Source organism: Ambystoma mexicanum, chromosome 10, assembly GCF_040938575.1.
Source record: "Ambystoma mexicanum isolate Mex_15411 chromosome 10, UKY_AmexF1_1, whole genome shotgun sequence".
In the NCBI taxonomy this organism is placed as follows: domain Eukaryota; kingdom Metazoa; phylum Chordata; class Amphibia; order Caudata; family Ambystomatidae; genus Ambystoma; species Ambystoma mexicanum.
Window position 1 is genome coordinate 779862403 of NC_090932.1, and position 25683 is coordinate 779888085.

Sequence of the window (25683 nt, forward strand, 5' to 3'; positions counted from 1 at the left end):
ACGTCTCACTCCGTCGCGTGGCATATAAATAAACAGGGCGTTCCCTCTGGCCGCAGAGCGACCAGGGACCCGCACCAGTCACACTGTGTCTGTGTGTGTATGTCCGGAGGTGGGGGGCTCACGGGCCACGTGGAGAGTGGCAACAGTTGCGACGAGTCGGGATGATGACCCAGGCACAGCAGTAACTTTCAACGGTGATTCCTTTGATGTGTCTGACATAAAGCTCACTGTTCGAAACATGCCGCGGAGAAAGACATGATACACACGGTCGGCGGCCATTTTAGGATCCGGGCCCTGGAAGGTTGCAGCTTTGTTTGAAGTGACGGTGAGCCATCCAGGCCTAATTTTTGGAAACGTATGTGGCAGACAGCCACATCTTGCACAAGATGTGATTTTTGAGGTGCTTTTCAAGTATTTTCACTAGTTTTCGTCGAGTATTGGGTGTGGAGCCAGGGAAGGCCTGCTGTTGTGTGTATACCCTGGGCCCACCCTGCTCAGTTTTTGGTTTTGGGACCTTTGAACTGCCTGGCATCTACCCTGCTGTTTTGGGGGCTTTGTGACTGTGGGGGACTCTATATCCATGGATGCCATTGGGAACAACTGGTGCCAGTGAATCATTGTGGGCCTGCCTGTGTCCATCTGTGAAGGAGAGAAGGAGGTGAGTTGGTGAGTTGCGGCCCCTTTCATCATATTAGGAGTGCCTGTGCGCTTGCCATCATGAATGCCGGCCAAGCTGCAGACCATCAGCAAGCTCCTGCACCGTCAGTCCAACAGCCACCACCAGCATTGCCACCAAAACCACTACTGAGACCACCGGGAGCCCTGCAGCCAATGCCTGAGTTTGATATCTCAGGTGCACCTTCAAGTCTGAGGCCAAGGTGGAAAATGTGGATGGACAGATTAGAAATGTACGTTAGAGCCACCATGGAGACCAATGACGACAGTAAGGTGGCTACCCTTTTGTACTGTGCTGTCCCCGCAGTGCATGAGGTCTTCATGTCCCTCCAACCTCAGGATGGCTCATATGCGGCAGCAAAGGACGCCCTCCACAACCATTTTCTCCCCATGGCAATTGCCAACTACGAACGTTTCCTCATGGGCTCAGCGCGCCAAAAGGACGATGAGACCCTGGACACATTTTATGGGAGGCTGCGGAGGCTTGCGGTCCCCTGCGCCTGGAATGATCCCGAAACGATGATAAGGAACCAAATCATTCAGGGGTGTGTTTCTGGTAAGCTGCGCCACCAAATCCTGAGGGAACCCAGCATTACACTCCCTCGCATCTTGGAACTTGGAAGGTGCCATGAGGTGTCTGAGCTGTGGGCATCCCGCATGGAGGCCGGAGTGCACCCCAACAAGGTGGAGGACATCTGTGTTATAGGCAGAGGCAGAGGAGTTAGACAGCCAGTAGGCAACCAATGTGATAGCGGACAGTCATCGGTCAACTTGTGCATGAAGTGCGGGTTTGACCTCCCACATCCCGCCGTCTGCCCGGCCATTGGAAAGTCGTGTGGCCGCTGTGGGGTCGCTGATCATTATGCCCGCATGTGCAAGGCCCCGACACCGATGATCATTCCAAGAGGGCCAGTCCGGGCTGGTTTCTTCCGCCAACAGCGCTCATCAAATGTGGCTCAGTTGGACCAGGAAGACAATGGCAATGGTCGGGCTGGTGAGGAAGAAGAGGAGGAAGAAGAAAACATGTTCTTCGTGTCGAGTGTGGGTGTCTTGCACTCAAACTCTAGGCAGCAGCCCAGATGCAACGTACTGGTCAATGAGGACTCTGTGCCGATGCTTGTGGACAGTGGCGCTTCTGTGAACGTAATGGCCAGGGAACATTATGATGCCATGCAATCCCTGCCTGGCCTGTCTACGCCCAAGGCGCACATCTTCACCTTCGCGGGGGCACAACCAATTCCGCTGGATGGTGTGTTCATCGCAGACGTGAGGCATGGTGGGGCCAAGATCTGTGCAAGGTTCTATGTCACGCCAGTGAGCAACAACACCCTACTGTGCTGTGGGGCGGGAGAGGCCCTAGGCATCGTGACCTTCGTGTACTCGGTGTACGTAGCGGACATCCAGGTGTTTCTGGACAAATACTCATCTCTGTTCGAGGGCATCGGGAAAATGGCCGGTGACCCTGTCCGGCTACACATCAATGACTCCATACAAGCAGTGGCGTTGAAACATCGGCGGTGCCATTCCACCTCAGAGACCTGGTGGATCAAGAGTTAGATAACCTGGTCAGACTGGACATTATCGAGAAGATGGAGGGCCCCACTCCTTGGGTCTCCCCGATCGTGATTGCCCAGAAGCCCAAACAGCCTGAGTCGGTCAGGATATGCGTGGACATGCGCCTGCCCAACAAGGCGATAAAGCGAGAGAGGCACCTGACGCCCACCATCAATGGCATCATAACCGAGTTACAGGGTGCCACGCTCTTCTCTAAGTTAGAACTGCGAGCCAGGTACCATCAGGTGGTGCTCCATCCAGAGGCCAGATACATCACCACTTTTACCACCCACCGGGGGCTGTACAGATACAAAAACGCTCTGTTTTGGAGTGTCATCAAATGCAGAGATCTTTCAAAACATCATCAGAGGGGCCCTCGCAGACCTGGAAGGGGTGCTCAATATCAGTGACGATATCCTGGTGTTCGCCAGGTCCGAGGCAGAACACCTGGCCCGGCTAGCAAGGACATTTGACCGCCTACATTCCCTGGGTCTCACTCTGCATCGAGACAAGTGAACATTTCTCAAGACCACCATTGAGATCTTCGGCTTTGTCTTTAAGGTAGGTGGGGTGTCGCCCGATCCTCGGAAAGTGAGAGACATCCAGGAGGCCAGGCCACCCGAGAACGTGGCAGAAGTGAGGAGTTTCTTGGGCATGGTCACTTATTGTGTCCGTTTCATCAGAAACCTGGCATCACGGTCAGAGCCGCTGCAGACACTTACGAGGAAGGATGTCACCTGGCAGCAGGGGCCACTGGAACTAGCTGCCTTTGACAACAGTAAGGGTGCCCTCACTGCTGAGGACACAATGGCATTCTTTGACCCAGCCCTACAGATGGAGATCATTGTGGATGCCAGCCCATATGGTCTGGGAGCGGTTCTCACCCAAGTGGGGGCCGATCAGGAAGTCCAGCCGATAGCGTATGTCAGCAAGGTGCTGTCAGACACTGAACAGCGGTACTCTCAAATCGAGTGAGAGGCGCTGGCTGTACTGTGGGGCTGCAGGCACTTCACACTGTATGTGCTAGGAAGGCCGGTGACAGTGGTCATGGACCACGTGCCCCTGCTCTACATTTTAGCATGCTTGTCCTCTGAACCACCGGTGAGGATAGAACGCTGGATGCTGGCGCTTCTGGAATACAGTGTGTCGCTGGTATACCGACCAGGCAGCAACAACGCTGCGGACTATCTCTCCAGGCACCCAAGGGGGGACGATCTGCAGTCTAAGTGCGCGGTGGAGGTGGACGAACACATCCGGCTGGTGGTCGAAGCGACAACGTCCACCTCGGTGCCGGTGGAAGTAACTGGAGCAGGCCTCGCAGGCAGATGAGTGTTTCGGGATTCTGAAGGCGGCCATGGAGCATGGGGCCTGGAGAACTGTGATGGAGTCCCTGGCCTGAAGTACACAAAAGGCAAAAGTGGCCCTCCAGCAGCTGTGGGGGGTAGGCGAAGAGCTGGCGTTCTCTGATTCTGGACTGCTTCTAAAAGGGTCCTGGATAGTGATCCCACAGGCCAAGGTGCAGGAAACCATCGCCCAAGGCACACCAAGGGCACCAAGGGGCACCAAAGACAAAGGCCCGCCTCCGACAGAAAGTTTGGTTCCCAGAGCTGGAATGGAGAGTAGAGGAATTCGTGGCCTCCTGTATATGGTTCCAGGCGGCGCCACCTGCGCTGCGGGAGCCAACCATCGAAACCATTCCCAAAGGGACAAGGCCATGGGAGGTGTTGCACGCGGACTTCGGGTCTACGACCAGAGGCACACACTTCCTGGTGGTTGTCGATGAGTGGTCCCAGTATCCGGAAGTGGAGTTTGTAGAGTCTGTGGCATTTGAAAGGGTGGTAGTGGTGCTGGAGAAGATCTTTGAGACCCACGGACTGCCCAAAGTGCTGTGCTCGGACAACGGGGCACCATTTCAGGGCGAGAGCTTAGCGGACCTCATGAAAGGGTACGGCATACACCACAGGTAGGTCACCCCACTGTAGCCCCGAGTAAACGGAGAAGCGGAGCGGATGATGCGTACGCTGAATAAGGTATTCTGCATCGCTCAAGGCAAAGGCGAGTGTCTGTAGAGGGCACTGTATGTATTCCTGCAAGGATACAGGGCCACCCCACAAACATCCACGGGGATGGTGCCGGCAGAGGCCATGTTTCAGTGCTGTCCGAGGGACGTTCTGCCAGAGGTGGGGGAGCGAGAGCCCGTTGTCATTGATAATGAGCAGGTGGAAGAGGAGAGAAGGGCAAGGACAGATCTGGAGAATGCCCGGAGGGATTTAAGGCCAACAAGACTGATCCCGGGGGATGAAGTCCTGGTGAGGAATCAGCATCCGCAAGGAAAGCTCTCCCTCGCTTATGAGCCGGCACCGTTGGACGTGGTGACAGTTAAGGGGTCAATGGTCACTGCATCCGATGGAACAGCGTTTGTCACCAGGAATGCCAGCTTCTTTAAAAAAGCCCGGGCAGAGACAATGGCAGACATGGACCTGGAGGAGGTGCCGGAGGGCGGTGGGTCCTCATTCCTGGCGGGGTCTCCGACCTGAGAGGAGCATGGCGAAGGAACACCGACCAGAGAGACTGGCAGGAGGTACCCCCTGAGAACAGGGCGAGGGAAACCTGCCCGTTTTACAGACTATGTCCTGGACTAAATGACTGCTGTTACATTTGTTATGTCCTGAAGCCATGGGAGACCGACACCGACTGGGGACCCAGGGTGGGTGTCATTAAAGGGGTTTCGAGGAAATGTTGTTACTGTGTGCTGTGATATTTGGTAGCTAGTGCCTCCTTTTCATGTGTTTGTCGTTATGGAACAGGAGGAATGTGGCGCAGCCCCTTTAAGGGCGCGCGCACGCGACCGAGTGACGTCTCACTCCGTTGCGTGCCATATAAATAAAAGGGGCCCCGAAACCCCTTTAAGTGCATAGAAGAATGTAAGGGGAGGAGATAGGAAAAGGGAGAAGGGAAAGGAGGAGAGAACAGAGAGTTAGCAGTCAAAAGAGTGGAGAAGCAAGAGGGGAGAGGGAATACAATTGCAGAAGTCAGTAGTAACACATAATGTTGCAAGCCAGGATACAAGATGCAGATGGGAACAGCATGATTCATGGCCACCATGCGTACAAGATGCAAAGGAAGTCCAGCATGAGAGATGAGAAAGGGTGACACACTGTGAATGAATGAAGTCCATAAAAGTCAAATCCTGCATTGGCCACAAGACGGTGATGGTGAAACCAGTATGTATCAGGACAGACTCCTGCAGAAGTAGGCTTGAGGGGGGCGAGCAGGGAGCAGGGTAGAAGAATCAAACAAAACGGGCAACACCTGTGTGCGAGAATGGTGGGGGCACAAGAGAACATCACTGGGGGACCAGAGGGGTGGGGATGGCCTGTGGGGACAGAGGTACGTGTTTGTACTAATGTAGTTAGATAGTCTTTTAATGTATGAGGACAGTTATTTCAACTTTGAAATGTTAAGAGCTAGAAGCTGAGGACTAGAAATACTGATGGGAAACCACGCCTTCAATGAAACAGAAACTTCCACATCACTGCCCCCTTGAGAATGTGGGTGCATGGCCCATAGCTCTCAACTCACACGCTTTTGGCGGGTGTCACCCGCCTTGTAAAGAGCTGACTCACCCGCCAAGCCTCCTGCACTCCCATTCATTTCAATGGGCGTTTCACCCGCCAAAAACAAAATCGGGTGATTTCACCCGCCTTTGAAACACAAATGGTTGAGAGCTATGATGGCCTTGCTGTGATTTTGGAACATAGGTAGGTATGGTAGGCATGAAACAAAGAACATGTTGTGTGGGTCGTGTAATATGGTACTATGGGTGGGGCAGGTATGGGTGTTAGTTAAAAGATGGAATGAATTCCTGCGATAAAGGTCGTGACCTCACTAAGTACTGGGACGAGGGAGAGGGACAGGGACATGGATGTAACAGTCAGACGTTTTCTGTGAAATTGTTGTCGTTTATCTTAAGTGTTACAAACTATCAGTGAACAATTTTGTCAAAAGCTTATTTTTTGGGAGAAGTGGGTTCCGGATCGCTGGATAACATTTTAATAGCTTAGTTGCTGTCCTGCTGTTCCTTTAAGACAAAACTGATTGCTGTTTCATGTTTCCCATGGCGATGCCCCGCCCACTTTCTCCCAAGCCGTTGCTAGGGGAGCTGGAACAACCTAAGCTGCGCTTCTGTTTAGGAAGCTGCAAAGTTTTCCTTTTTTTAAATCATAGATCTGCAATTCAAGAATCAATTGGAATTAACCGAGAGACACTAATTAAGGGTCACATTATTAACGTCTCTATCCATTTTATTTTACATGTATTATATTTCTGCGCCTCTGTTTCTCCCTCTTTGCGCGTCTACACGCCGTTGCCTCCACCTATTAATCAGAGTCCTTCCTCCTTCCACTGCCAGCCTGCGGTTCCTCAACCAGATCCGTTGCGGAGCGCTTTCCAATTATTGAGGCAGATTCTCTCCTTGAAAGAAAATGCATCCTTCGTGTTTTTTAACCCATGATCCCGATTCAGCAGTCTCTGCCCAACGTTTTGTACGATTTTTGGTGTGAGTCAGAGGCGGTCATTTAAAGGCGAGGTAAGTGCACAGGCTACCTTGCATAAACGCACATACATTCATACTTCTGTGCCTATGTTTGAATTTTAAAATATTTTGACGTAATTTCCTATAAGACACTTTTGTGACGTTGCTGTCCCTCATTGATAAATATAATAATACTACCATCACGCTACCGACATTTCAAATGCCCCATTCCAATAATGAATTTAAAATGGAAAATCTAAAACGGCTAGTTCCAGGATGCCAAACAAAATGCAAGCTCATGACCTCCTGAAAGAGGCATGTATAAATCCTTACTGGAAAAACAATGCTGCACAGTGGGGGAGCATTGTTTGTTTTCCTGCATGGCACACAGTAGAGTTTGGGCACACTACATGTTATTCAGTGCATCTGTTGACTGTATTGATGTTGAAATTGGAGTTGGACTAGGGCAGAAAATAGTTTTTGGCAACATCTAAAAAGTAGTCCCATGCAGGGACGTAATTTCCCCAAAATGCCAGGGGTAGCGGAAGTGACATCACGTGACCCTTGACAACATCACATGCAGTGATGTCATTTTACACAGCCCCAAGTGACATCAAGGGAAGGGATGGCACACAACCTTTCACCCCTTGACAAAACAGGAAGTGGCATCACGTACATTGTTCCTCAGTACACTAAGAAAAATATGGTTACGATATCACTGTGATATGATATACACTTCATACAAGAATGGATCCCCATATGTAGTGTTAATATCAGGGTGTATATGCCCTTATTTCCAAATTACTGTGAATGTAAGCAGACATCCAACACAACAGCCTGGACTATTGTACATCACTAGCGCTAAATTGTAAAGTTCCAGGGTTGTCCAACTCCAGGTCTGCATCCATGTCGGATTTTCAGGGTACCCGCCATTAATATTCATGAGATAAATTTGCATACCATGATTCTAAAGGTATGCACATTTTCCCCTCATGAATATTAATGAAGGGTTTCCTGAAAACCTGTCAGGATCCTGGCCAGCGAGGCCTGGAGTTGGCACAGAGTATCTCGAAGAGCACTAAACCCCAAAGCGCAGACATCCAGTGCCTGCCAAGTGTCTGGCCACAGACTGGAAATAGCAACTGCCCAACACAAGCCCAACCAGAAAAACAATGGTCTGGAAGGATGCCAAGAGCTGTGCCAGTGGTTGTAAATAATGTAAAACCTTCCAGCTATCTCCTTTCTGTTTTGATAAGTAACCCTCCGTTTTTTTTTGTTAGATTGTAGATAGAGCGGAAGGATGTGTTGCAGCTCACAGTAATTGCAGGTTTTTCTTATTTTAAAATGTAAAAGCAGCTCCACAACATTACCCATAGAAAAGCCTGCTAAGCCTACAGACCTAGACTACTCAGTGATGATGTCCTATGAGGCTGAAACATGTCTGTGGATGCTTGTGGTCTTATGCAGAAGGGATGTGACCTAGCAGTTTGGGCTGGACTGCCTCCTTTGGGGTAGGGCCAAGCCTGGTTTGCATATGGTCCTCCCCTCCTTTAGTGGCTTTGCAGGCTGAAAAACGATGGTCTGGAGTGTTGCGCAGAGCTGTGCCAGTGGTTGTGAATGATTTGAAACCTTCCAGCTATCACCTTTCTGTTTTGCGTATTTGGTAAGCAACCCACATTTCTTTTTGCTAGATGGGAGACAGAGGGGACGTGTTGGAGGATGCATTGCAGGTTACAGTAATTGCAGGGTTTTTTTTATCTTAAAATGTAAGCAGCAGCTCCACGACATCACCCTTAGAAAAGGCCAATTTAATTTTTGTCTTTGGTCCTTTATAGCTTGCTTAATGCCAGCTTCTAAGCACTGGAACAGGAACTGAACCCATGTTGCACTGCATTCTCTGGTTCCCAAAGCAAGTGCGTTGCCCCTGATCTATCTTTTCAAATACATGTTTTGTTGTTGCTTGAGGAAGTAACAGATGGTTTACTTCAAAGGCGAAAGCGCAACTTAATGTAAATTAATTATCTCTCCATCCGTCTGTCTACAGTGTGCCTGTGATGCAGGTCTGGCAGATCTGGGTCAGGTCACACAGTGCCCAGGTAAGATTGGTGGCAGGTGCCACTAGGGCACACCCCTCTCATCACAGGCCCAGTAGCTCACTGGATATGCAAAGCACACAACAAGAAACAATGATGAGATTTGCGTTCATGCTGTACTATCACTGAGTTCTGCAGGTTGCTCTTACCCATTCTTATCTAGCTAGACCTATCCTGCATACCTTACCAGTTGCTACAGTACTGGGTATGAGCTGTACAGACAGCCCTGCCGCTGAACTAACCATTCAGGCATTCTTCACTCATGGACTGCCAACCTGTTAGTGATGGCAGCTTCATGTCATGGTTTTTCATGCATCCCTGTTTATTCTTCAGCTAACAAGAACTACATTCCAGGTGAAAAAGCTGTGGCACATTTAGCTGCATTTACAACCCCCTTTTTCAGGTGCAACACAGATATCTGCTCTTGGCTCGGACTCTTTGTCAAGTGGCCCATGGGCCGTAAAGACAGGTTTAGGGATAGCAAAGGGGGAGCCAGGGATAGCAGCTGCTACCCCTGAGAATCCCCAAATGACGTCCCTTGTCCCATGTTTGAAAAGTGCTACCCTCTGCTAATGACTTTTTTGTTTTTGACTTCTGAGATTTCAACTTGCCATCCATTGTGTTTGATGCCTCGAGGAGAGCAGACATGGAGGCCAAGAGTATTTATTCACCGGGTTTTCTGTCCACGTGGTAGGGTATGTTATGTGTGGAACTGCACTGCTATGTTCAGTGTTGGCACTTGTAACACCCCACCTTAGACCCGCACAGAATGTGTTCGGATGACCTCACAGCCTCAGAACAGAAGCTCTGCCCCCACGCCGAGGGATATGTAGGCAGGCATTTGTCTACAGGCAACACTGTGCCCCCCTACCTTTGATCCGCGCCTCCACAGCTGACAGAATGGCATTGGATGCCATGTACAAACCTCCCTCATGCAAGCAACACTTTTCAACTGTAAGCTTCATCAGAAAGGCTCAGGACGAAGAAGGTTCACTTGAGCATATTATTTGCTTCTGACCACCTGTATCGTGATTCTGGGCTGATATAACAAATACTATCATGGAAAGATTGATCAGATGGTTTCGCTAAAAGAAGTTTACCTCAGTACATTAAACAGAAATCGGACCTGCAGCCCCAAACATACCCAGCTCCTAAACATACTAACAACTGCCACAATTCAAACTCTCATTTCATTGGAAAGACCACCCCCACCCCCTCGCCAACGGCATGTTTAATGCAGTTTGCCAACCCCATAGACTTGAAAAAACACTAAATCTAACCCCAAGCTCATGAGCTAAATACACCAACACATTGAACAGATAAAGCAATTCTCAAAGCTTAAAGGTCAGCAAACATTTGTTAAACAGTAATCTCATGCATTATTTCCCAGGTACGTTCTCAACAAATCTATTCTATCAACAACACAACCAAATACATAATTGTTAAGGGGCTATCGCCACAAGACTTCAGACCCCTCATCCCCCCTGACGGCCAACCTGCGATGGAAACCCAATGTACAGGCATATTGCTAAGATGAGAAACTTAGGAGCTCCAACCGCTACTCTTTACAACAATCCGCACCACTATATCACCAGGGTAACAAAGATAAAAAGCTATGTGGACCTCCTCCCTTTAAAATAACATAAGTTCATTGCTACACCTACGCTTCTCAACATATCCTTAATTACCCACCAATCTGTATGTTAGCTCCTTATCTTCTGCATAACCACACTCAGAACTTCCTTCCTACTCTAAATCCAACTCTAACCACCCCTCAGATTGGTTCTATGTAATAATACCCCAGCAAAAATGTCTCCTGACAAAAAAAACGCTGTTTTTTGCAGAGACATTATTGCGTTGAACATGCAGCGGACACCCCTGCAACTCGCACATTTTCTTTACAAGATGATCGGGACATCCCCGCAACCCGTCCCCATTAATAATGTCACCATACATAATCTCGCCAATGGCTTTTCCTGGGGACATTATGTATGAAGACATCAGCGCCAAGATACCCTTGGGTGAGCGCGCGCTCAACAAATATTCATAACATAACATGTATGGGGACATCATTACCTGATACCCATAGATCTTCTTATACTCTTCCTCATTCTCCTATCTTCCTGTTACTCTGTCATGTGTACCCACATTTCTATGTTTATATATTTAGGCAGCAAACGGGACTCAAATGAGATTAGCAGCCTTGCTTCAGCACAATCACACGTGTCATAAGTGATTAATAGTGAGATCCTCGTGCTAAAAATAGAAATTGGTGCAGATGTTTATCCAACCACATAAATTTAGAACAAAGGATTGTTGCATTAGCATATGCTTAATCCTTGGATTGATGACATAGTTCGTAAAACTGATGAACAGCCAGCACGTGTTTCCACCCTAAAGGGTCTATTTCAAGGCTGATGGGTGCCATGATATTGCGCAGAATCCTATATAAATGATAGAAAATACATTTGAATCAAAGTAAAAAATCGCATTTAATGTCATTGATAAGTATTTTTTAAAATGCGGTCCAAATAGAAAGGAGGATCAAAAGGTATTCACATTACATCATGATGAATGGGAAGAAGGGAAAAAGAAGATAAAACAAATTAATAGAGTACATTGATCTGTAACAAGATCGAAAACAAGAAGAATGCGTGACCAGGAATAGCCCCAGAGTAAATGTGTACCCAAATGTGGGTCCATTATTAAGAACACAAGGTAATTTATGATTTGTGTTGATGAATACCGGTTGTATGTTCCTAGTTTTCAGAATTGCGAGGGCACTTGAAAATGGACAGGTTTGTCTGTAGTATCATTGAAGAATTGTATTGTCTGTAAAGGAAAGAACGATATAGAGAATCCAAGGGTGAACATTTTGAATCGTGTGGTGAAGGTTGAAGGGCAGTTAGTGTGCGGCATATCTCCATATCAAAACAATGGGGGTCATTACGACCCAGGCGGTAAGTACACCAACTTTACCACCAGGGTGGATGGCGGATTTACCGCCCCATTCCAAGGTGAGTGGGGCAGTAAATCCCCATTTCCCATTTACCCTTCCCCATTCCCATTTTTGCCCCATAGGGCATAATGGGAGTGGGGAAGGCGCTAATTACGGCACCGTAAATTACGGTGCCGTAATTAGCACCAAGGCGGTTTAGCGCCATGGATTTTAACGGCTGCTAAAAGCAGCCGTTAAAATTGGAATCAGGCGTTAAGGGTTAACGACGGCGTTAACCCTTAACGCCTGAGTTGTAATGAGGCCCAATATGTTGGATGGAGTCACCCAAGCCCTGTTAGGCTGTAGGTGTCCCTTGTGTCTCAATATCGGGCACCATGTTGGCTTGGCCCTATTTATACAGAAGTCACATAGGACACGTAGCGTGTGACGTCATCCTTTCAAAGACCAGGTTTATGTCACGGCTGGGGAAAGGTTAGTTCCGAAAAAGAGGAGTACCAGGGGCATCATACAGTGCAGGAATGGATGGTACTCTATGCATATTCAAAAGTGAACCGGATAATGATAACTGGTGTGTGGTACTGTCCATGAGTTACGTACGTAAGTGGTATATTCTAATTGTAGAATTGAGGGGCTGAGGCTATTCAGTTGTGTAAGTAAAATGTGACTGGTAAAGTCCCCGCTATGCATAGATATAAATGGTGTAAGAGACTGATGTTGTTCACACAGTCTTCCCAAATTCGTACAACATGGGAAATATTTATAGTGATATGCAATCATAGCATCATGTAATCCTGCAATTTTCATTTCATAGAACAATGTTCATTTCCTGTTCTATGTTGAGTCTGTCAAATACTGTACAAAAGAGATGGGTGTATCTGGCTTCCAAACACCTGAGTTTCAGTTTCTCTGTCTCCCCCTCGTTTATCGCATTTGACGGTCTGAAGTCCTACAAACTTGACATTTTTATGATCTTGTTGATGGGGTTGGTGCCAGTGAGCTGCAAGTGGGAGCTTCATTTTCTTGGCTGCCCATCCTGTTCACATGTTCCCTTATACTGATCCTAAATTCTCGTATTGTGCTCCTAAAAATAGATCTTGTTATAAACACACATTATGATGTAAATAACATACTCCGCCCTGTAATTAATGTATTCCTTCATGATAAAATTTCCAAATTTGTTCACCTGTATGTGCTTCGAATTCCTGGCATATTGGCACATGGAACAGGTGCCACATTTAATGAATCTGCCCGTGTCGGGCTTGTCAAGCCAAGTACTTTCTGTTTGTCTGGTGTTATTCATGAATGACATACTTGGTATAGCCCTAAGTGTGGGAGCTGTGGTATAAGTAAAACTGGTCTTTCTCCAATATATTGTTTCACATCATTATTGATCATAAGTATTTGCTAGTTTATTTTGAAAACGTTTGTACAGTACATTACTCTAAGTGTTATATCTTACCATAGACCTAACTGATTGTGTGTCAGGTTAGATTGTCTGTTCTTAGGAATTAACAATTCTTTTTGGCCTATTGCCATTGTTGTATTTTGTGCTGATTTCAGTTTTTTATGTTGTATCCTCTAACTCCTCCTTGAATGTTTGATCATTGCTGCAATACCTGCAAGCCCGAATATATTCACCCATCAGGATATTATCAATTACACTTTTTCTATGGCAACTAGTTGCGTATAGTGTGGAATTGACTTCAGTGGGTTTGCAAAATGTTGTAGATTTGAGCTTGTTGTGATCTACATAAAAAATGAATATCCAGGAAATATATCATTGTTCAGTGTGTATGGTACTACCCAATTCAATACCAAAGTCATTGGAATTGAGATAAATAACAAATTGATTTATTTCTTCTGAACCTTGCCAAATCATAAAAATATAATTGATGTTGCGCTGCCAAGCAAGCACACATTTGGCATAGGTCTGATCCCTTATAGTACGTGTGTGCGCTCAAAGTGCCCCATAAATGGGTTCGCCAGTGCTGGGGCATAGCTGGCTCCCATTGCAATGCCATAAGCCTGTTGGTAATATGTGTAATTAAAAATGAAAACCTTACTTCTCAATGAAAATTGCAACGTCTCCTTGATCGTCTTGAGGTGGACTAGATAAGTGGCCGAAGTTTTGGCGAAAGGGAAGTCAATGGCTTCTAAGGCCAAATTGTGTGCAATGGATGTATGCAGGGCTGTGACGTCTAATGTCACTAATAAGAAGTCTGGCTGACACACAGTTTAGCGGAGGACTTGAAGAATATGCATGGTTTCCCTGATGTACGCTGGTAACTTCATGACTTCTACTGTATTGCGAAAAACAATGGCAATTCCGGCTTTAAGCAGTGATGCATATGTGGATCGTGCTCTGGCCTCGAAATTAACGCTCAATGAGCAGGAGCTAAAATCAGCTCTTGGGTGTCGGCATCACCCAGTAGACAGGAGCTATTGCTGGGGAACCAGGAACTAATACCAAGAGCACTGCAAATCTAACTTCCACATGAGATGCACACTTTAACCTTTTGGCTATTATGTATGATCCATTATGTTTAGATGTGCCCAATTCTTCTTTATAACATTCTCATTCTCAAACACTCAAAATGAATGTAAAATACACATGTTTGTAAGGCACGAGTTGGCCCTGGGAGCCAAATGCAGATCCTGGCAGCTGTAGGTTTCAAGTAAACATGCTCTACTAGAGTAGAAGCAGGAGTTAAATAGCTCCCAGCAATTTGAAACCCTGGAGCTCAGTTCGGGTATGTCTGTTTGTTTATGCATTTATATAGCACTATGAACCCTCAGGTATCTGAACGCTGCTTATTTTTCACGGTGCGTGGTGCTCATTTATCGACCTCGGAAGGATGAAAGGCTGAGTTTGGCCCTGCCGGGATTCGAACCTGCATCAGCAGGCTCTGCACGGATGTCAAAGCGAGCGCTCTACTCGCTGTGCTATCAAACCGGATCGTGTATACCCAAGTGGCAAGACAGCACCGCACGGTTTCGAATGCTTTAGCACTGTGCTGTTCGAAGACCGCTTTCGGTAAAGCAGGTCGGGGCGCTCGCCAGGATCTGTTTGAGGTCACGAGGGGTCGTGTTGGGTTGTAATAGCCGGGAAGGGCTGATGAGTTATGCTGCAGCGGTTCGAGGCAACGATTGTCACAACTACAGTGATCCTGTTGCTCCTATATGAGTTTCCCCGAAGCAGCAGTTCTGGGGCGAGTCGGGTCGAGCCGTGGCATAACCCCTGGTGTGGGTCGGGATGTGACTCCAACGGTTTGAGTCAGGTCCCAGTGACATGTAGTGATTCGAGCCTAGCAGGTGATGGGCTCAGCGAGTGCAATGCAGCATTGAGGGGGCTCAAGAGGCAGGCACTTGTTGGAAGGTTTAGAGGAATGTTCCAAGCACCACTGCTGGGATCCCTCTGCATCAGAACACAGCTCAACTGACGTAGAGGAGGCAGAATGGGGAAAACGTTGTTGATGGTCCTCCAGATGCTGTGGGACTGACTGCAGGGGCTCAGGGATGAGGTTTGGTCCCTGTTCTCGATCTCCCAAGTACTGGTGAGGCTGGTCCACAACTGCAGGTGTCCTACAACATGGGGAGGTCCTGGGTACGATTGTGGCTGACAAAGAGCAGGTCCTTCCCCAGCAGCAGAACAATCCCAATGGTCCCTGGGCATGGGTAGGGGACAGAGCTTGCCCCTATCTTGGACACTCGGTCTTCACCTCACAGGTGGAGGATATTGGAGAGATTAACTCTCCCAAGAGAGGTCCAACGAAATCTTCTTGAAAGGTTGAAGTGCAAAAGATGATTCAAAGAAGTGGTGGGAGACCCCTTCTTGTAAAGGCAATTGCTCACTGGTGATTGGACTAAAGCTAGCCTGCATTAGGAGTCCATTCTCTGTTCTTGAAGCAAGTGGACCTTGCCTTCTGACATCACACTCAAAGTGCCTTGTGCTACAGGGAGTGTGGGGGGGTGGAAGTAAAGATAGAGGCAGAGACAAACACAATGGTGGTGGAATCATCCTCCTACTGTACAGTTCTCCCCCTCTACACTAACCCCACCCTTCCCTTCCCAATAGGATCAAAGGTATTCAGATATGCAGCTTCCTGGTGTGAGGCCAAGCCTTTTGTGAATGGGTCTGCCCTTTGATTCCTGTTCCCAGGCCAGCTTTCTGTGGCGTGTCTTTCCTTGGAAAAGAGTGCTACCTGCAAAGGAACAAAGAGATGCAGGCCCCCCAGGCTACAGTCCTACCCGTAGGGGCAAGGTCCAGCCTTTCTGGGGGAATAAACCTAACTCTTCCACAGCTGAATTGGGTCTACAGGGCTGACGCATGAGATATCAATTTGATGTGGCTTGGATAACTATGAGCTATGCTGGACACTATACCCTAAACTTAGGTATGGCTTATATTTACAGTTTAACTTACTTGCCACCAGGACAACATCCTTATAGTTAAGTCGTGTTTGGAACAGTAGTGCATATCCTAAATATCAGCATGTTTTGCAGTGACTTTGGCTGTCACCTCGGCTGTTAAGAGGGCACCTGTGACCAGAACCTTGCTCTGTGCCATTGTAAGGCAGGTGTTGCAATCAAGAGACTGATGCAGCAGTGCACATGTGTACACTATGCTTTTGGCATGGAGTTTATGAAAAAGGAATCTAATGAGCAGATTACCCTTTCAGAGATGCAATTACCCAATTCTTTATTCAATTAATAAAAAATCAAAAAAGCCAGGGCTTCTACACCCTTGCCAAATGGAAATCAGTTACAATGTGTGTATATATATATATATATATATATATATATATATATATATATACATATTACATGGACGCGGCCGCGTCCATGTAGTTATGGTTAAGTTGGTGTTTCCATAGGAAGAGCATTTTTTGGGTGGCTTATAACTTCGCTCCCCCTGGACGAATCCTCACCAAACTTTGCAAGAAAAGTATATGGCCCACTCTTTTTTTGCAAAGTTTGGAGAGGTTTGGTCCAGGGGGGGCAAAGTTATAGGGGGGGTCCCAAAACTTTTGTTTTTTCCCATAGACATAATGGGAAAAACTTTGCGCACGCCTACAGCCCAAACCACTGGACGGATTTACACCAAATTTGCGGCAGAAGCGGGGGCTTGGTCCCAAAAGCGTGCTTTTGCAAATTTGGTGTAAATCCGTCAAGTAGTTTTTTTTTAAACGACCAAAATGTAAGGCAAAAAAATTAGTGATATCTCAGTTCGCTCTGTGGACAGACTTCACGGTTCGCTCCGCGGACAGTGCCCAGATTGGCCGAGCGGCTTGCGTGATGTCTGCGGACATGCGACGTGTTCGCTGATTGGACGGCGTGGTGCGTGATGCGCGTCAGATTTTCTGTGGCGCCCGCCATCTTGCATTTGCGGACGACCGCGGAGAGCGCGGTGAAACTTGGATTAAAAATTGTATTTAGTGGAGTGTGTTGGTGTGTAAGAGTGTTTGGGGAGGGTGGGGGGAGTATGAGATAGGTTCAATGTTCTGTTTTTTTTATATGCTAGACACTTTTGTTGTGTTCGATTTGTCTGCGGACAACACGGCTGTTCTGAAATGTTCTATATAAACTGAATGGTGGGGTGTTCTGAGGACGAAGTATGTGTCCGTTTTGTTCGCAAGCAAGCTAAAATTGAGCTAAGAACACTCGCGGTGGCCTTAAATGTTCGTACATAAACAAAATGGGGGTGTCCTGAGGACGCTGTCCGTATTGTACTCTGGCAAGTTGAATGTTTCCAAGAACACTTGCGGTGTCCTGAAATGCTCTGATTACTTACCGGTAATCCTCATTACTCCCAGTCCTACTCTTCCTCGTCACAGTACTGACGACCCTCCTCACCCTCCCTGCGGGGAAGGTCCCATGCTCCGGCTGGGTAATATGAAACTGAGTGATGTCGATGTGGGGGAGGAGATATAGGAATTCAAGAAATAGAAGAAGGTCCTGTGTCGGAGGCAGGGGCCTTATGAAGTAAGCACTGGGACACGGAAGAGTAGACGTGGAGGTAATGTTTGCAATTAAACAAAATGGGGTGTTCTGAGAACGCTGTTCGTATTGTTCGGTGTCAGGTTGAAAGTGTTCTAAGAACCCTTCTTATGTTCGTTGACATTACAATTTCCTATGGCCCTTACCCGACTTTTTGTCCACTAAACAAACGATAAATCAGGCTGCTGTGCGTTGACATTATGTGATAATCCTATCACTTGCCCCATCGACCTGGCTGACCTGCTTTTGCGACACTAAATCATATCTCCCGCCCCTAAGTCTGACATTATCAAAGCATTCATATTCCCCGTCTCTCTCCGTGACGGTACAGGGTGCATAGCCAAACGCGCCCAGTCGTCTCCAGTGCTACGCGACTTAACACAGAACCCGGAAAACAACACAGATCATCTCAACACAGCGCGCCACAATTCGGAATATGAAACTGTGATTTAAAAGCAAACGGCAAGATTGTACATTTCGTAAAGTACTTTTATTTGACATCAAATGTTTAGAGAATATTCAGCGATTTGCATTTGTCTTTGCTGTTGATCCGCAAAAGTTCATCTTGAGTCACGCGCTGTTCCTTTGCGGTACAGAGGGTGTTGGTTTATGATAAAAGAAGCACTATGGTCGCACTGATAATCGGAAGGCTGTTCCAACAACGAGGCATTAGACCACCATAATGGTTGGTATGTTGCTTCTAGCCGCTAGTACCGCGTAAGGGCATATTGGTCCTTGGTGAATGTCCCATAAAATGGTGAGGGTCATGAAGTTGTTTAGAAGTAGCTGCACCTGGCGGCCGGGGTCTGAAAATCGTGGCATTGACAGTACAGAAGGACATACCCGTTTTAAAAAACACAAATTAGTCTCACCAGCCGATCTTCATTAAAAATATTCATTTTATTTATTAGGGCGTGAAACTATTTGCTAGTGAGGATAGTGCAACGGAGTATGTTAACTTATTCCCATTAACCCACCCTCTGTCCTCTGCCTTTTTCAGAGCCCTCTAAGCGACAGGGGACCAATTGGTGGTGATAGTGCACGGTAGAAAACACTATGCCACATTGAACGAAGAAGTACAACTTAACCGGGCTTTAACGCCATGCTATTGTTATTATATTCCGGTATAAAATAATCTAAAGGGTTACTTACATTATATTGGCATTTTCCATTGTCTAAGCGTAGTGCAGTCCCAAAATACGACTCCGTCTGTGCCAACGATCTTTCTCATAGTGATATAATATATAAAAGTGGTTTCGTTTCACAAATATCATCCTTATCGTGTCTTACGTTTTTGCAACACTCCTTCAAAAGAAGTCTTTTAGCACGATCCCTGTCTGTCAAGGTCAAAAAACAATAGAACCTTATAGTGCGAGTCGTGGGCCTCTCCGGCACGCGAGCAAAAAATGGAAGCAGCTGACCTTCACTGTAAACAACCATAAGTTCTTAGTTTGCAACATTCTGTGTACAGCCATCTCTGAGAAATTGCTTTTTACACTACATCTTTGTATATTGTTTGCGTGCTAATAAAAAAACTTTGTTAAAGGGACGTTATGGTTCCAAGTAAAACCGAAAACCCCCTGAAATTCGCCAGTTATGGTAAGCTAAGCAACCATAACTCGTGCCACCACCGTGCACTGCTAAGACTAAAACCCAGGACATCAAAGATGACATCAAATGTGTATGTACTTTTCATGAAATATGTGTACAAGGGATTCTTATTATAATGTTGCGAAAAAAGTGTCCAGGATCATTGCAATAAATATCATACCCTAATTAGTGCTTTGAACGATGCATTGATATAAATAGCATTCTATTATGGGGTTCTATCTAGTATACTAAGCTACTAATGCAGAAACATAGCATTGTGTGCAGCGTACAAGATGAAGGTATAATATTCGTAATGTTAATATGTTGAATAATGAAATAATTGTTTTCTTAATAGATTTTTGTGTACTGTGAAATATGTAATAAGTAGCTAATAAAACCCATGTATTACATAATTGCATTACTATAGAGAAAACAGAAAGAGACAAGAACACATACCAATATACATATACATAGGGTAAATAGCAGCTTTGAAACAGAGAAATCATCATTTATTTGCTTGAAAATAATGCTGTCTTTAAAGCTTGTGTCTTCCCCTATGTATATGTTTCATATGATGTGACTGGACTCTAAGGGAATTACTATAAGAACCTACTTGTAGGATACATCTACAAAAAAATACAATTTTCAGTTTCTGACTGTTACTGAAGAAAACCATGTGGCCTAGATATGTCAGCAAAAGAAAAAAGAGTGAGCCAGAAGAACACTCGCAGTGTCCTGAAATATTCATACATAAAGAAAATGGGGGTGTGACGTTCTCTGTATTGTGTGACTGCTTAGCTGTATGCAATGAGGGAATGGCACAGAGAGTGAAGTGGAAAAGGGTAGAAGGGCTGTCCAAGAGTTACGCGGTCCGCGGACACCGCGGCTGTCCGTGGACAGGGCATGCTACATCCAGGGTTTTCCAGCAAATCCAGCATGGAAAGAAGACTGTAGGGATCAGCTAATCAGATGTTGAGGTTGTGGATTTGTGTTGAAAGAGATTGTGTGTAGTGAAGATGGCAGAAGTGGAGAAAGTCAGGGTGTTGGTGCTCGGAGATATGTTTGTGCATGGTTTACAACAGCATGCTCAATGCAGGCATGTTGCAAAGAATTTTGATGTTAAAGGAGTGGAGGTCGTGTGGAGCACTGTGCCTGATTGCAATGTACAGGGAATTGTACAAGTTTGTGAAGATATGGGCAGGATCAACAGTCCCCATGTGGTAGTTTTGCTCTATGGTGCTTTCCGTTTGAGCTATGTCAGTGCCCCTACTTTGTTGGCAGATTTGGAACACTTGGTTCAAGCAGTAATGAACATCCTTCCAAATGCCAAAGTAATTTTTTCTGGATTACTACCTAGGGCAATATGGGAAAATAGTCCAGTTTTTTGTCCTCAGCAAAACAATGCTAGGTGTGTAATCAACCGAGGCATGTGTGCCTTCATGCTTAGAGCTGGTATGTTCTTCTGTAATAATGAGAATATTGATTCCAGTAATGCTGTTTATTTTAAAGAAGATGGCATTTCCTTATCTTTTATGGGAAATGCCATGCTGTTTTGGAATGTAAGGGTTGCTTTGGAGAAGGTTATGTGAAGATTTTAGGAGTAAAGTAAGAAAAAATACAAAATAACAGGTGTCTGTCAAGCATCTGCAAAAAACCCCAAAAAACAGCTCTTTTCAGAGCCAACCTCAAAGGGGAAATGGGGCACACTATTTAAATTTACATTCACCACGCTCAGATTTTCGATATGTCCGCGGACATGGTGGTAGTCCACGGACATCGAAATCACTAGCTAGGGGTTCAGTATGTTCTATGTTACATATATTTAAAGTCAGGGATATTATGGTTAAGTTGTGCTACTAAAAACCTATGAAATTCAGTAAAAAAACTTTGTTAAAGGGACGTTATGGTTCAAAGTAAAACCGAAAAACCCCTGAAATTTGGCAGTTATGGTAAGATAAGCAACCATAACTCGCGCCACCGTGCACTGCCAACGCTAATACCCAGGACATCAAAGATGACATCACAAATGTCATTGATGACATCACTGATGACATCACATGTCTGGCTCTCCATTTTTTCCCTTTACTGACATATCTAGGCCAACAGAAAGTGATAGGTCGCCTACCCCTACCTATAGACCCTGAGTGACAACAAGGTTAAGTCCAAGGAAACCTCATGTAATTTTGAGGTTATAGAAAACACACAACCCTCATTCACATATTTAAGTTATTGTACAATTTTCAATTTATTATTCACAAGATTTATAAAAAACATTAGTATAAAAAACAACACCTAAGCCAATATAAAAACAAACTGTGCTAATCACTTACAGTCTTGCTAGTGCGAGTGTACCAGGCCTTACAAGAAGGTCATAAACCATAGTGAAAAGATAAAAATAACAGGAAAAACAGTATATCTTACTGTTCAAGTGTACATGTGTACTTGCAGGGGAGAGTCAACATATATTGTAGTCTCCCAACTACTGATGTATACCTCAAAGGTTTATGCACTGAGTGAATGATCTAATATTGTGTGTTTAATTTATTGATCACTCAGTTTCAGATAACTTGCATCGATATAGGGTAGCACAGGGGTATATGATATGCACCAGCTATCCTATTATAAATTATTTAATATGGGAGGTAGGAATCGGCTAATACACACGTTCCTCTTAACACGTCGACATATGTTTCGGCCTTGTGACTCATACGGGACTCTCTCTGGTGCCGTTGGTCGTGATGTAGATAATGGCCGTCTTCAGGACAAGAACAAATTGGTTTTTTCGTATTGAATACTTTCCCATTAGTTAGACATCTGCAGGAGGCTCAATTTCTTGGGGTCTCATAGACGTATCAACAACATCTTAAACTAGAACTTACCGACTATGGCTCGTGTAAGAGCCAGAGTGTTATATCAACACACGGAGGAATACTGCTAATCGAGTGAAGTGAAGTCCTTCTAGCCTGTTAGCTTATCAAGATCACATCATGAAAGACTCCCTATTTGACGTGAAAGGGATGGTATTCCTGTAGGAACCCATTTGAATATATTTGAATCCACCGATATTTACCACCAGACCCCAAGAAATTGAGCCTCCTGCAGATGTCTAACTAATGGGAAAGTATTCAATACGAAAAAACCAATTTGTTCTTGTCCTGAAGACGGCCATTATCTACATCACGACCAACGGCACCAGAGAGAGTCCCGTATGAGTCACAAGGCCGAAACATATGTCGACGTGTTAAGAGGAACGTGTGTATTAGCCGATTCCTACCTCCCATATTAAATAATTTATAATAGGATAGCTGGTGCATATCATATACCCCTGTGCTACCCTATATCGATGCAAGTTATCTGAAACTGAGTGATCAATAAATTAAACACACAATATTAGATCATTCACTCAGTGCATAAACCTTTGAGGTATACATCAGTAGTTGGGAGACTACAATATATGTTGACTCTCCCCTGCAAGTACACATGTACACTTGAACAGTAAGATATACTGTTTTTCCTGTTATTTTTATCTTTTCACTATGGTTTATGACCTTCTTGTAAGGCCTGGTACACTCGCACTAGCAAGACTGTAAGTGATTAGCACAGTTTGTTTTTATATTGGCTTATGTGTTGTTTTTTATACTAATGTTTTTTATAAATCTTGTGAATAATAAATTGAAAATTGTACAATAACTTAAATATGTGAATGAGGGTTGTGTGTTTTCTATAACCTCAAAATTACATGAGGTTTCCTTGGACTTAACCTTGTTGTCACTCAGGGTCTATAGGTAGGGGTAGGCGACCTATCACTTTCTGTTGGCTTTCGTATTAGTCTCCCTTAGATAGTGCCGCCCCCTCGATAACAAAAAATTTGGGAGTACCCATTCTTATAATACTGACATATCTAGGCCACATAGTTTTCTTCAGTAACAGTCAGGAAGTAAAAATTGAAAAGGTACTATATTTGTAGACTTAGGGTTAAGTCACATCATATGAAACATATTCATAGCGGAAGACACAGGCTTGAAAGAGAGCAATCCTTTCTGTGCATGAAGATACTCATTAGGGTTATCGGCACTTTCTCATAGTTTTATTTTTATTACTCTACCTTCCCTGTATATGCTCATATTTGTATACATTATACTCACTCTCCTTTCCTTTGGGTGCAGTCACATCATGTGATACACATACATAGGGTAAGTAGCAGCTTTGAAACAGAGCAATAGTTTCTCTGCATAAAGACAATCAGTTAGATTATGAACTCTTTCTGCTACTACTTCTGCTTTTTTGTTTACTTCACTGTCCCTGTATATACTCATATTTGTATGTGTTGTTGTCTCTTTGTGTTTTGTCTGTAATAATTATGTATTAAGTGGGTTTTATTATCTACTTATTACATGTTTCACAGTACGCAAAACTCTAATAAGAAAGCAGTTACCATTTCACTATTCAACATGGTAAGATTATGAATATGGCACCTTCATCATGTATGCTGCACACACTTCCTATGGTTCTGCATGAGTAGCTTAGTATACTGGATAGAACGTCATAATAGAATGCTATTTATATCAATGCATTGCTTAATGCACTAATTAGCTCATGATATTTATCCCAATGATCCTTGACAGTTTTTGGTCAGCATTATAAGAATCCCTTGTACAGAGTGTTTATGAAAAGTAAATGCACATGTGATGTCATCAGTGATGTCATCAATGACATTTGTGATGTCATATTTGATGTCCTGGGTGTTAGTGTTAGCAGTGCACGGTGGCGCGAGTTATGGTTGCTTATCTTACCATAACTGACGAATTTCAGGGGTTTTTCGGTTTTACTTTGAACCATAACGTCCCTTTAACAACGTTTTTTCACTATATATATATATATATATATATATATATATATATATATATATATATATATGCTTTACATGATTTTAGAAGACATTTTATTTCCTCGCTTAAACAGACATTTGAAAAGCACATTGGACTTTGGGATTGGAACACAATTTATGATCGTTTAGCAACATTAAAAACGTACAAGGATTCCTTTAATGTCACCAGTAGGTATAAGACCACACAACCATATTTACTTGTGTCCGTCTCCTGCAGTCCAAAGGTTTGTTCTGTTACTGCGAATAAACCCGAATCTGTAAAATTTAGCATATATTTGAAACAGCAAGATGCGTCATGACAGAATGTAAAGTACTGGGGTCAATTTACATGTGTATTGTGGAACATTTTGTTAATGACAATGGCTCGATAAAAAGTAGTGATTTTTTGCTATTCTTTTTGGATTCAACAAATATATCTATGCACATAGAACATTATACAGTTTGGCTGCAAGTTGTCCGGAGATTAGAAGAATGATGAGATCTATTTCAAACCATTGTATGTTGAAGATAAGATGAATTGAGATTGTTTTGTGTAAATATTAGGACACAAACTATTAAGAATTCAAGTGTGAAATTTGGACTGTTTAGCTATATTTGGCTAGTTCTGAAAAATGTTTCAACTTTACTAAATTTCTTAAATTTATTTTGAATGGTTTTACTTGTATGTGAAAAGTGTAAATGAGCTAATGACATTTATACATTTAAATCATCATGGATTGTAGTTTTCATCTCACCTAAAAAATACATTCACGGCATGCTACGTACTAGCTCCTGGTCCTCTAGGGGTAGCTTTTGCCTGCTAGGTGATGCCCAATACCCAGAAGCTAGTTTTTGCTGCTGCTCATGAAATCTTAATTTGGACCCCTGGAAAACCATTGAGGGACAAGGGGAAGGTGAACTACAACTACCTGTTGAAAAGGTGGGAGATCAGTATTACAGGAAGGCCTTCCATTAAGGACAAGAACCATCTTCGTTTGGTGGGAAGAGAACCAGTATTTGTCCACCGTCACTCGCATAGATGAGATAGTGTGTCCCTTTCTGTGATCGACAGCCGGGGAGGACCCTGGAAACACACAATTAAGCTTATACATATACCCTCTCTCCTGGAAATCCTAAGGGCCAGGAAGCATATGTTAAAATAGGGAAGCAGGAGGGGCAGCAAAGCAAAAGACATTGATGCAGGTGAAAACTGAAGAAGCAAGTCAATGGAAGTTCGAGTGTCAGCAGGGGCCTGACACAGGATGGAAAATGGTAACCAGATGGAAAACCAATACAAAGCTGTTTTACTAGCATCCAAAATTCCCTTTCTAATAAAGTCTCTGGCCTTCAAGTCAAAATCAATAACAAGAAAGAATCCCTCTCCTGCACCACCCGGGTAGCCAACACCATCCCA

At 44.8% G+C, this 25683-nt stretch overlaps 1 protein-coding gene across 2 annotated transcripts in view; it reads left to right on the forward strand.

Moving 5' to 3' along the window:
• The window catches only part of LEKR1 (leucine, glutamate and lysine rich 1), a 1355278-nt gene that overhangs the window by 440990 nt on the left and 888605 nt on the right, over positions 1 to 25683 (forward strand). Inside the window, exon 1 of one of the 2 annotated variants that reach the window (XM_069618434.1) lies at positions 6381 to 6817. The exons of the other annotated variant lie outside the window; for it this stretch is intronic. The gene's annotated coding sequence lies outside the window, so the exon portion shown is untranslated. Of the gene's footprint in view, positions 1 to 6380; positions 6818 to 25683 lie in introns of those variants that run through there. 2 annotated transcript variants of the gene reach the window in all.